This window comes from Canis aureus, chromosome X (assembly GCF_053574225.1).
Source record: "Canis aureus isolate CA01 chromosome X, VMU_Caureus_v.1.0, whole genome shotgun sequence".
NCBI classification, from domain to species: Eukaryota; Metazoa; Chordata; class Mammalia; order Carnivora; family Canidae; genus Canis; species Canis aureus.
In genome coordinates, this window is record NC_135649.1 from 78,042,141 (window position 1) to 78,054,108 (window position 11,968).

An 11,968-nucleotide genomic window follows, 5' to 3' on the forward strand; every position below is an offset into this window, starting at 1 on the left:
ATATCCCATCCATCTTCAATTCTTGGCAATGTTACCTCTGACATATTTCCCAAATGCACCCACTTCTCATCACCCCAACTATTACTATCTTAGGGCAGACTGCCATTGTGTTTACTCTAGAAAACTGGTCTCCCTGCTTCCTCTCTTGGGAGATTTTCTTTACCATTTTCCTCCAGCAGCAAAGGGGTCATTTAGAAACAAAGATTACTTCGTGTCCCTTTCATACTTAACTCCCCTCAAGGGTTTCCTGTCACACCTAGAATGAGATCCAAAGTTCTCTTGATAGCCCACAAGGCCCTGCATGATCTACCCTCTACCCCATACCTCTCTGACTTCACTTTCTCCCACTCACTCTCTGAACTCTAGCCCCACTGGCCTCCTCTCTGTTCATCCAATGGGCCCTGTCTCACCCTCATCTCCACTCAAGGACCTCTCTCAAGCTGTTCCTTCTGTTTGATGATCACTCTGCCCTGCCCTGTCACTTGTCTAGCATCCTCATCTCTTCCATTGCCATCAAATTCCAGACCACACATTAGATCTCAGCTCAGATGGCCTTCCCACCCTCCCCACAACTGCCCCAGACTTCATTATATGTCTATAATTCCCTTGGTCACTTTATTATTTTTTCTGGGGCTCCTGGCTGCTTCAGTCTGTAGAGCATGTGGCTCTTGATCTCGGGGTAGTGAGTTCAAGCCTCACGCTGGGGTATAGAGATTACTTAAAAAACTACTGGACGTTGTGTGTAAGTGATGAATCACTGAATTCTACTCTTGAAACCAATATTGCTCTGCTTGTTAACTAAAATTTAAATAAAAATTCAAAAGGGAAAAAAATAAAATTTTGATTAAACTACTGAAAAAAATCTGAGAGAGAGAGAGAGAGCAAGATGCCTGAAGACCCAGACATAGAAGCAGAGGAGTCAAGATACACAGTGACACATATAGAGACATGACACAGGGACACAGAGGTAACCAGGAAGACATAGGTAAACACCTTAGTCCAAGACACCAAGGACTAAGAAGTAGAGGCACAGAGACACGCTGACATGATGACTTACAGATATGGGATAGGGGATGAGAGGAGAAAATAGAGACACAGGACAACAGATCTATAAAAGCATAGAAACAGAGATGTTGCACAGACCAAGACTTGGAAACAGAGACGCAAGGACATGAGCACATGCAGAGGAGCACACGAGGAGCAAAACTGGAGCACAACCTTATATATTCAGAGATCCAGTGGCAAAAACGTGGGGATGCAGACACCCAAGCTATGACAAACACCAGCTAAGACGTAGGAGTTAGGCTAGGTAACAGAGAGACATAAAGAAAGGCAAGCTGGAGACCCAAGTATAATGGAGACCCTATGACACAGGGACACAGGAAGAGAGAGAGAGAGACAGAGACAGAGACAGAGAGACAAAGAGACAGAGAGATCCTAGAATAGGATCCCTAGACACAGGGATGAGAAGCCACAAAGACAACCATATGGATACAGGCTAGAAATGGGAACAGAAACACAGGAGCATGTCTGGGAGGACCAAGATAGGAACAAAGAAACCTAGACAAATTGAAACAGACACAAAGAACATCAACAAACGGGCAGAGACACGGTGACAAGGAAATCTACCCAGAGAGGCAGGGATGCAAAGACACAGAATAAAGATAAACCTGGGGATAGAAACAGAAACATACAAATAGGCAACCAAGGACACAAATGAAGAGATAGGGAGAGTGAATCAGGCACAGGAACACAGAGAGTGGTTCAAAAATAAAAAGTTATGCACAGGAGAATACAAAGATGGCAGTGGAGTAGGGGGATGCTATGCTCACCTTGTCACATGAACACAACTAGATAATTATCAAATCATCCTAAATAGCCCAGAAATAGACCTGAAGACTGACAGAACAACCCCCACAACTAGAGGGAGAAAAGAGGTCACATTGAAAAAGATAGGATGTGGGGAGACATGGATTAGGAGAGAAATGGATCCTGGGGGCTGCAAAGGGGAAGAAGCTGTGGTTGCAGAGAAGGGAGGGGGGCACACAGGGGAATGCACACAGAGGATGCTCCCCCAAAGCCATTGGCTTGGAAAACGAGAGGGGCTGAATTTCATGAGTTCTTGCAACCAAGGGGGCTTAAAGGCTGGAGTTTTAAAGGTCAGTGGGCTTGGCTGGAATAGACTTGGAGGGCACTAGGCTGCTCCTGGAGAGAAGGTAAGCAAATGACCTGAAGGCAGACAGCGTGGAAACAGTGATCTAAAAAACCCCTACAATGGAATATTACTCAGCCGTTAGAAACAACAAATACCCACCATTTGCTTCGATGTGGATGGAACTGGAGGGTATTATGCTGAGTGAAATAATAAGCCAATCGGAGAAGGGCAAACATTATATGGTCTCATTCATTTGGGGAATATAAAAAATAGTGAAAGGGAATAAAGGGGAAAGGAGAAAAAAATAAGTGGGAAATATCAGAAAGGGAGACAGAACATGAAAGACTCCTAACTCTGGGAAATGAACTAGGGGTGGGTGGAAGGGGAGGTGGGTGGGGGGTGGGGGTGACTGGGTGGCGGGCACTGAGGTGAGCACTTGATGAGATGAGCACTGGATGTTATTCTGTATGTTGACAAATTGAACACCAATAAAAAATAAATTTATTAAAAAAATGAAAAACCCCTGGCACACACAGTGGAAGAGTTTATGTGTTCTTCTCGTAGTGTGTCCCTGAGAGCCAATATTCGTGGAGATGCTGCTCTGGGAACAAAGAAGCTGGCTGGTGCTATATCCCTCCCCTGACCTGCAGCATAAACACAGAGCCACCTGTAGAAAGCAACACAGCATGCTCACACTAGCTGCCTAACCTTCTTACACCAAGCCCCACATCCCCTGCACTCTGGAGGGCCTGCCCTTCTCTCTCTCTCTCTCTCTCTCTCTTTTTAAAGATTTTATTTATTTATTCATGAGAGACACAGAGAGAGGCAGCGACGCAGGCAGAGGGAGAAGCAGGCTCCATGCAGGGAGCCTGATGTGGGACTTGATCCTGGGACTCCAGGATCACGCCCTGGGCCGAAGGGAAGCGCTCAACCACTGAGCCACTCAGGCGTCCCAAGGGCCTGGCCTTCTCAGTCAATCTTGTTCCAGTCCCAGTGCAGAGGGCCCCTTCCCAGGAGACCAGGAGAAACTCCTGCCCACACCACATCTCCACCAGAGAGTTCTTCAGTGCTTTGGTTCCAGTGCAGGAAGTATCAGGTCTCATTTAACAAGCAGACTAAAGCACACCTACCTAAAACTCACCACATTCTAGCAAAGGACTAAACACTGCCCACTGCAGGTTAAGAGTGCCTCTGCAGACAACCACTCTGAAGGACAGAGCAGCCAAAGCACTCCAGCAGAGTGCAGGCGACACACACCAGAGACGATGCCTGAAGTAGTGCCAGGCCATGGACACTACATGACCTCTTCTTCATAAAGCCATTGCTCTCAGGAGCAGGAAACATACCTGGCTATTCTAACACAGAGACGAAGGCAGAGACTTAGACAAAATGCCAGATGGAGGAATTCATCCTCAATGAAAGAACAAGATAAGGTCATGGCCAGAGATCTAAGCAGAAGAGATAATAAGTAACATGGGTGATGGAGGATTTAAAGCAACAATCATAAGAATACTCGCTGGGCTTGAGAAAGAGTGGAAGACTTCAGGGAGACCCTTACCACAGAGATAAGAGAGTTAAGAGGCAATCAGACAGAAATGAATATGGCAATAACTGAGATCCAAAACTGCCTGCAAGTAATGACCATAAGGACGGAAGAAGAAGAAGAATGAATAAATTATATAGTAGATAGGATAATGGAAAATAATGAAGCTGAAGAAAAGACAGAAGGACAAATTATGGATCATGAGAAAAGGCTTTGGGAACTCAGTGACTCCATCCAACATAATAAAATTTGTACCATAGGAGTCCCAGAAGAGGAAGTGAGAGAAAAGGGGGCAGAAGGTTTATTTGAGAAAATAATAGCTAAAAACTTCCCTAATCTGGGGATGGAAACAGACATCCAGGACCAGGAGGCACAGAGAACTCCCACCAAAATCAATAAAAGCAGGCCAACACCAAGACATATTGTGATTACATTTGCTAAATATAGTGATAAAGAAAAATCTTAAAAGCAGCAAGACAAAAGAATTTACAAGGGAAGACACATAAGGCTAGCTGCAGATTTTTCAACAGAAACTTGGCAAACCAGAAGACAGTGGCATAATATGTTCAAAGTGCTGGATGGAAAAATCTGCAGCCAAGAATTCTCTATCTTGCAAGGGTATCCTTCAGAATAGAAGGAAAGATATAGAGGTACCCAGACAAACAAAAACTGAAGGAGTTTGTGGCAACTAAAACAGCCCTGGATGAGATATTAAAGGGGACTCTTTGCAAAGGAGAGACCAACAGTGATAATGAGAAGAAGGGATCAGAGAAAACCTCCAGAGGTGACAAAAGACATGATAAAATGGCAATAAGTCCATACCTATCAATAATTATTCTGAATGTAAGTGGCTTAAATGCTCCAGTTAAAAGACATAAGATGACAGAATGGATGAAAACAACAACAAGTTTCGTCTATATGCTTCCCACAAGAGTCTCATCTCAGACCTAAAGACACCTGAAGATTGAATGTGAGGGGATGGAGAAATATTTATCACGCGAAAGGATGTCAAAAGAAAGCCAGAATAGCAATTCTTATATCAGGCAAACTAGACTTTACATCAAAGACTGTAACAATAGATGAAGAATGACACGATTCATTATAAAGGGAACAATGCAGCAAGAAGATCTAACAATTGTAAATACTTATGGGCACAACATAAGCGCCCCAAATATATAAAACAATTAATAACAAACATAAAGGAACTCATTGATAATAGTACAGTAAGAGTAGGTAGGGGACTTTAACACCCCACTTATAGCAATGGACGGATCGCCTAAGCAGAGAATCAATGAGGAAACAATGGCTTTGAGTGACACAGTGGACCAGATGGACTTTACAGATGTATTCAGAACATTCCATCCTAAAACGACAGAATACACATTCTTTTCAAGTGCGCATGCAACATTCTCTGGAATAGATCACATTCTAGGTCACAAATCATGCCTCAACAAATACAAAGGAGAATAAGATCATGCCATGCATCTTTTCTGACCAGGACACTACGAAACTTGAAGTCAACCAGAAGAAAAAAACTGGAGAGACCACAAATACCTAGAGGTTAAACAAATGCTACTAATGAGCAAATGGGTCAACCAGGAAATCAAAGAAGAAAATTTAAAAATACATGGAAACAAATGAAAATGAAAACATAAACGATGCAAAACCATTGGGATGCAGCAAAAGTGGGCCTAAGAGGGAAGTATATAGCAATATAGTTCTACCTTAAGAGGCACAAAGAATCTCAAATAAACAACCTGATCTTACACCTCAAGGAGCTAGAAAAAGAACCTCAAACAAAACCTAAAATCAGCAGGAAGGAAAGAATAAAGGTTAGAGCAGAAATAAATGATATGGAAACTAAAAAAACCCAAAAACAATGGAACAGAACAGGTCAATGAAACCAGAAGCTGGTTCTTTGAAAAAAAAAAAAAAAAAAAGAATAAAATTGATAAACCACTATCTAGACTTATAAAACAGAAATGAGAAAGGACCCAAATAAATAAGATCACAAATGAGAGAGGAGCGATAACAACCAACACCATAGAAATATGGACAATTACAAGAGAATATTATGGAAAACAATATGCCAACGACCTGGAAAAAATGGATAAATTCCTAGAAACATATAATCTGCCAAAAATGAAACAGGAAGGAACAGAAAACTTGAACATACTGATTACCAGCAAAGAAATTGAAGCAGTAATAAAAAAAAATCTCCCAACAAACAACAGTCCAGGGCCACACAGCTTCACAGGGGAATTCTACCAAACATTTAGAGAAGACTTAATACCTAGTTTTCTCAAATGATTCCAAAAAAATATAAAAGGAAGGAAAACTTCCAACTTAATTGTATGAAACCAGCACTACCCTGATATCAAAACCAGACAAAGACTCCAGCAAAAGAGACAGAGAGAGACAGAGAGAAAACTACAGGCCAATATCCCTGATGAACACGCATGCAACAAATTCTTAAGAAAATACTAGCAAACCTAATCCAACAATACATTAAAAAGAATCTTTCTCCACGATCAACTGGGACTTATTCCTAGGCCATCAGTATACTTTGATATTTGCAAATCAATCAATGTGATACACCACATTAATAAAAGAAAAGAGCCATATGATCCTCTCAACAGAGGCAGAAAAAGCATTTGACAAAGTAGGGCATCCATTCATTATAAAAACCCTCAACAAACTAGGGTAGAGGGAACATAACATAATGAAGGCCAAACACGAAAAACCCGCAGCCACTGTCATCCTCAATGGGCAAAAACTGAGAGCTCTTCCTTTATGTCAGGAACAAGACAGGGATGTCCACTCTCACCACTGCTTCTTAACAGAGTTTTGGAAGCCCTAGCCACAGCAATCAGACAACAAAAAGAAATAAAAAGTAACCAAATCAGCAGGGAGGAAGTAAAACTTTCACTATCTGCAGATGACATGATACTCAATATAGAAAACCTGAAAGACACCATCAAAAAATTGCTAGAACTGATGCACGAATTCCCCAAAGTCACAGGCTACAGAATCAACATACAGAACTCTGTTGCACTTCTATATGCCAATAATGAAGCAGCAGAAAGAGAAACGAAGGTATGGATCCCATTCACACTTACAGAAAAAAAAAAAAAAAAAACATAAGATATCTAGGAATAAACCTAACCAAAGAGCTAAAAAACCTGTTCCCTGTAAACTATAAGACATTGATGGGAGTGCTAAGATGGCAGCATCCTTGGAGCACAGGTAACTATCAAATCATTCTGAATACCCAAGAAATCAACCTGAGGACTAATAGAACAAACTGCACCACTAGAGGGAGAGAAGAGGCCACAATGAGGAAGGTAGGAAGTGCAGAGATGTGGTTTGGGGGAGAAAGGGATCATGGGAGCTGCAGAGGGGTGGAGGGTGCCCTGGTTGTAGGGAAAGGCAAGAGGGAGTGGAATGCATAGGGATACATGTGAGGAGAAGACTGCTCCAAAGCCATTGGCTTAGAAAACCAGCGAGGCTGATTTTTGTGAGTAATTGCAACCAGCAGGACGCAAACACTGGAGTTTTAGAGGTCCCTGGGCTTTGCTGGGATAGAGGCCTGAAGACATTGCCCTTACTCCCAGAGACAAAACAGGCCAGCAACGCGGGAAAGACTGCGGGACTGCGGGATCTGAGGACCATCCCAGGTGCATGGGGAGAGAGACCGTTCATACTTTATGGAGTGCGTCTGTGAGAGGTGGCATTGTCTCTCTGGGGACAAAAGAACTGGCAGGCGCCACTTCCCTCCCTTGCCCCTCAACATAGGTGCAGACATATCTGCTGAGGGTGGCAAACCCGGACACTGGCTGTTTAGCCTGCTTTGCTCCAAACCCATGCCCCTGTGTTCTGGCATGGCTGCCCTTCTGAGTCACACCTGCATCGTTCCCAGCACTGTGATACCCTGTCCCAAGGACCAGCACAGGCCCCCGCCACACCAGGTCCCTGACGTTTGGAATTTTAAAAATTGGCAGGGGTGGCTGAGATAGAGCCCAAGGTGCACTGCACTGCTCCAGGCAAACAAGCAACCCAGAGACAGACAGTGTGAAAACAGTGATCTGAAAAAAATCCTGGTGCTTGAGTGGAGATTATTTGCTCCGTCGAAAGTGCTTCCCTGAGAACAGTAAAAACGGACTCGTGGACACCTGTCCCTGCGGACAAAGGAGCTGTCTGGTGCCATTTCTCTGCCCTGCCCCTCAGCATAAACTAACTTCAGTAAACACCACAGTGCCAACACTGGCTGCCTGACCTGCTTATACCAAGTCCTGTCTCCCTGTGCTCTGCTGGTATTAATGCTGCTCTTGGGCAAGTGTGCTTCAGGATGGGATTAGTGGGCCACTTCCCCAGAAGACCAGCAGAAACCCCTGCACACAGGATGTCTACTGACCACAGAGTTCCACAAGGCTTCAGTTCTAGTGGAAAGAGTGCCAGGTCCCTTTTAACAAGCAGACTGGAGCACAACTAGTTAAAACTGGCCACATTCTGGCCAAGGTCCAAACACTCCCCACTATAAGCAAGGAGAACCTCTGCAGATGACTGGCCTGAGGGATAGAACAGACAAAACGCAACACCAGAGGGCACATAGCACACACCAGAGACACTTCCTGAAGCACCGGGCCCTGGACATTATACAAACTCTTCTTCATAAAACCATTACTTGCAGGAGCAGGAAACATAACAGGCTTTTCTCTCTCTCTCTCTTTTTTTTAAAGATTTTATTTATTTATTCATGAGAGACAGAGAGACACACACACACAGAGGCAGAGACACAGGCAGAGGGAGAAGCAGGCTCCATGTAGCCATGTGGGACTTGATCCTGGGTCTCCAGGATCACACCCTGGGCCAAAAGCGGCGCTAAACCGCTGAGCCACTCAGGCTGCCGAGCAGGCTTTTCTAACACAGAAGAAGCCAGAGACCTAGACAAAATGCCAGGATGGAGGAATTCATCCCAAAAGAGAACAAGAAAAGATCATGGCCAGGGATCTAATCGAAACAGATATACAGAATATACCTGATCCAATATTTAAAGCAACAATCATAAGGATACTAACTGGGCTTGAGAAAAGCTTGGAAGACATCAGGGAGACCCTTACTGCAGACGTACAGGAGCTAAACACCAATCAGACCAAAATGAAAAATGCAGTAACTAAGATTCAAAACCGACTGGGTGTTATGACCACAAGGATGGAAGAGGCAGAGGAATGAATAAGTGATATCAAAGATGGGAATTATGGAAAATAATAGAGCTGAACAAAAGAGAGAAAGAAAAATTTTGGACCACAAGAGTAGACTGAGGGAACCCAGTGAGTCCATCAAGCGTAATAACATTCATTTCATAAAAGTCCCAGAAGAAAAAGAAGAGAGAAAATGGGGCAGAAGGTTTATTTGAGGAAAATAATAGCTGAAAAATTTCCTAGTCTGGGGAATGAAACAGACATCTAGTTCCAGGAGGCACAGAGAACTCGTAACAAAATCAACAAAAGCAGGCCAACACCAAGACAATATTGCAGAACAGTTTGCAAAATATGGTGATAAAGAAAAAAATCCGAAAGGCAGCAAGACAAAAGAAATCCATAACTCACCAGGGAAGATCCATACAGCTAGCAGTAGATCTCTCCACAGAATCTTGGCAGGTCAGAAGGGAGTGAGTGGCATGATATGCTCAACGTGATGAATGGCAAAAGTCTGCAGCCAAGAATTCTCTATTCAGCAAGGCTATCATTCAGAATAGAAGGAGAGGTAAAGAGTTTCCCAGACAAACAAAAACTAAAGGAGATTGTGACCACTACAGCAGCCCTACAAGAAATATTAAACGGTGCTCTTTGATTGGGAAGGGAAGACCAAAAGTGACAAAGACAAGAAAGGAACAGAGAAAATCTAGAAATAATGACCAAACAAGCAATAAAATGGCACTAAATACATATCTATGAATAACCACTCTGAATGCAAATGGACAAAATGCTCCAATCAAAAGACATAGGATGCCAGAATGTATTAAAAACAACAACAACAACAACAACAACAACAACAACAAGACCCATCTATATGCTGCCTGCAAGGGACTCCTTTTTAGACTTAAAGACACCTTCAGATTGAAAGTGAGGGGATGGAGAAACATTTATCATGCAAATGGACATCAAAAGAAAGCCGGAGTAGCAATACTTACATCAGAAAAACTAGATTTTAAACCAAAGCCTGTAATAAGAGATAAAGAAGGGCGCTATAGCTTGGCATGGCTGCAGAGGAGGCCGCGGCGGGGAAAATGGCGGACGGGAAGGCGGGAGAGGAGAAGCCGGAGAAACCGCAACGAGCTGGAGCCGCGGGAGGACCTGAAGAAGAAGCAGAAAAACCTGTGAAAACTAAGACTTTCTTCCAGTAATGGAGGGGAAAGTTCCAGTCGCAGCACTGAGAAGCGATCAGCTAAAGAAGAAGCTGCAGACCTCCCAACAAAGCCTACAAAGATCTCCAAGTTTGGATTTGCCATAGGTAGACGACAAAGAAAGCCTCAGCCAGATCCATCAAACTTGGATCAAGTAAGCCTAAAGAAACTGTTCCAACGCTTGCTCCAAAAACCCTTTCAGTAGCAGCAGCTTTTAACGAAGACAAAGATAGTGAACCAGAGGAAATGCCTCCAGAAGCAAAGATGCGATGAAGAATATTGGAAGGGATATACCAACATCAGCAGGACCAAACTCCTTCAATAAAGGAAAGCATGGTTTTTCTGATAACCAGAAGCTATGGGAGCAAAATATAAAATCTCATCTTGGAAATGTCCATGACCAAGACAATTAAGTGATGTGTTTTGAAATTGGGGTGTGGGGTGGGTGCAAAGTTAAAAGGAACAGTTTCCTTTTTAAAAGAATGGTATAAGACTATCTTTGGAGCCGCCTTTTTGTTTTGTTTTGTTTTGTTTTTTAAAGATTGAGTGGTACACTAATAAGAGTTTGAAATTAGAGGTAATTTATGTTTTATATACAGATTTCAAGACATCTGCTAATTTTGTAGTTTCATGTGATTAGTTTCCAAAGGTTACAGATAATAAAAAACCCAGAAATGGTACCTTTCTAAGAATTGCATGTTGTTTTAGACACAACTATTAGCACATTAAGAGGGACGCAAAAAGTTATTGTCTATTAAACTGCAAGCAATTAGTCTTAACTCCCTTATTAACCTAAAGTGTCTGGCTCCCAGGAACAGCCTTATAGAGAGGGAGTATCGTATTGGGAGGAAAATGTTCCTGGACTATTGACTGAAAGTATGTTAGATAAAATACAGCTTTTCTTTTTCCTAATGGGCATTTGTTTTGTTTCAAGTCGTCATAAACTAGGTATTGCATTGCTATTGGTTGGTACAGATGCTTAGCGCTTTAAAAAAAAAATTTTAAGGGGCACCCTGGATGGCTCAGTGGTTTAGCGCCGCCTTGGGCCCAGGGCCTGATCCTGGAGACTCTGGATCGGGTCCCACGTCGGGCTCGCTGCTTGGGGCCTGCTTCTCCCTCTGCCTGTGTCTCTGCCTCTCTCTCTCTCTCCCCCTGTGTCTCTCATGAATAAATAAAATATTTTTAAAAAAATTTTAAGAACTTCTATGTAAATTGTTGTGTATTTGAGATAGCCCACTTCACTTTAACGGGTCTTGTCTACCTTCATTAGTCTTCAAAGACCATTTGCTGCCAAAGTAAATCAGTATTTTGAATGTCCTTCTCTTGGTTTTTGTTATTAGCTAGTTCCTGTAAGCATTTCCACCAGATCTTGAGGCAAATCATAAGAAAGCTGTTTCTTTTAAAATACAAACCACCACCAAAAATTTAAATGTACATAATACTTAAATATTTGGCTGTTTTTAATTTTTAAAAGGTAGAAACACCAAAAAAGCAACATTGTATGAAGATGAAAATGAGAAAGATGCACTTTCTGTAACTTTGTTAAAGCTTACTTTAAGTTACTAACTTGTGTCTTCCTCAATTTCTTTCAGAAGTGTTCTATAGTTTTGAGGGTATAGATCCTTTACATCTTTGGTTAGGTTTATTCCTAGGTATCTTATGCTTTTGGGTGCAATTATGCTGAGTGAAGTAAGTCAGTCGGAGAAGGACAAACATTATATGTTCTCATTCATTTGGGGAATATAAATAATAGTGAAAGGGAATATAAGGGAAGGGAGAAGAAATGTGTGAGAAATATCAGAAAGGGAGACATAACGTAAAGACTGCTAACTCTGGGAAACGAACTAGGGGTGGTAGAAGGGGA

General features: G+C 42.5%; 1 pseudogene; it reads left to right on the forward strand.

The window, feature by feature from the left end:
* Window positions 1–8,625: 8,625 nt before the first annotated feature.
* On the forward strand, window positions 8,626–11,642 carry LOC144309142 (PEST proteolytic signal-containing nuclear protein pseudogene; annotated as a pseudogene).
* The last annotated feature ends 326 nt before the right edge of the window (window positions 11,643–11,968 follow it).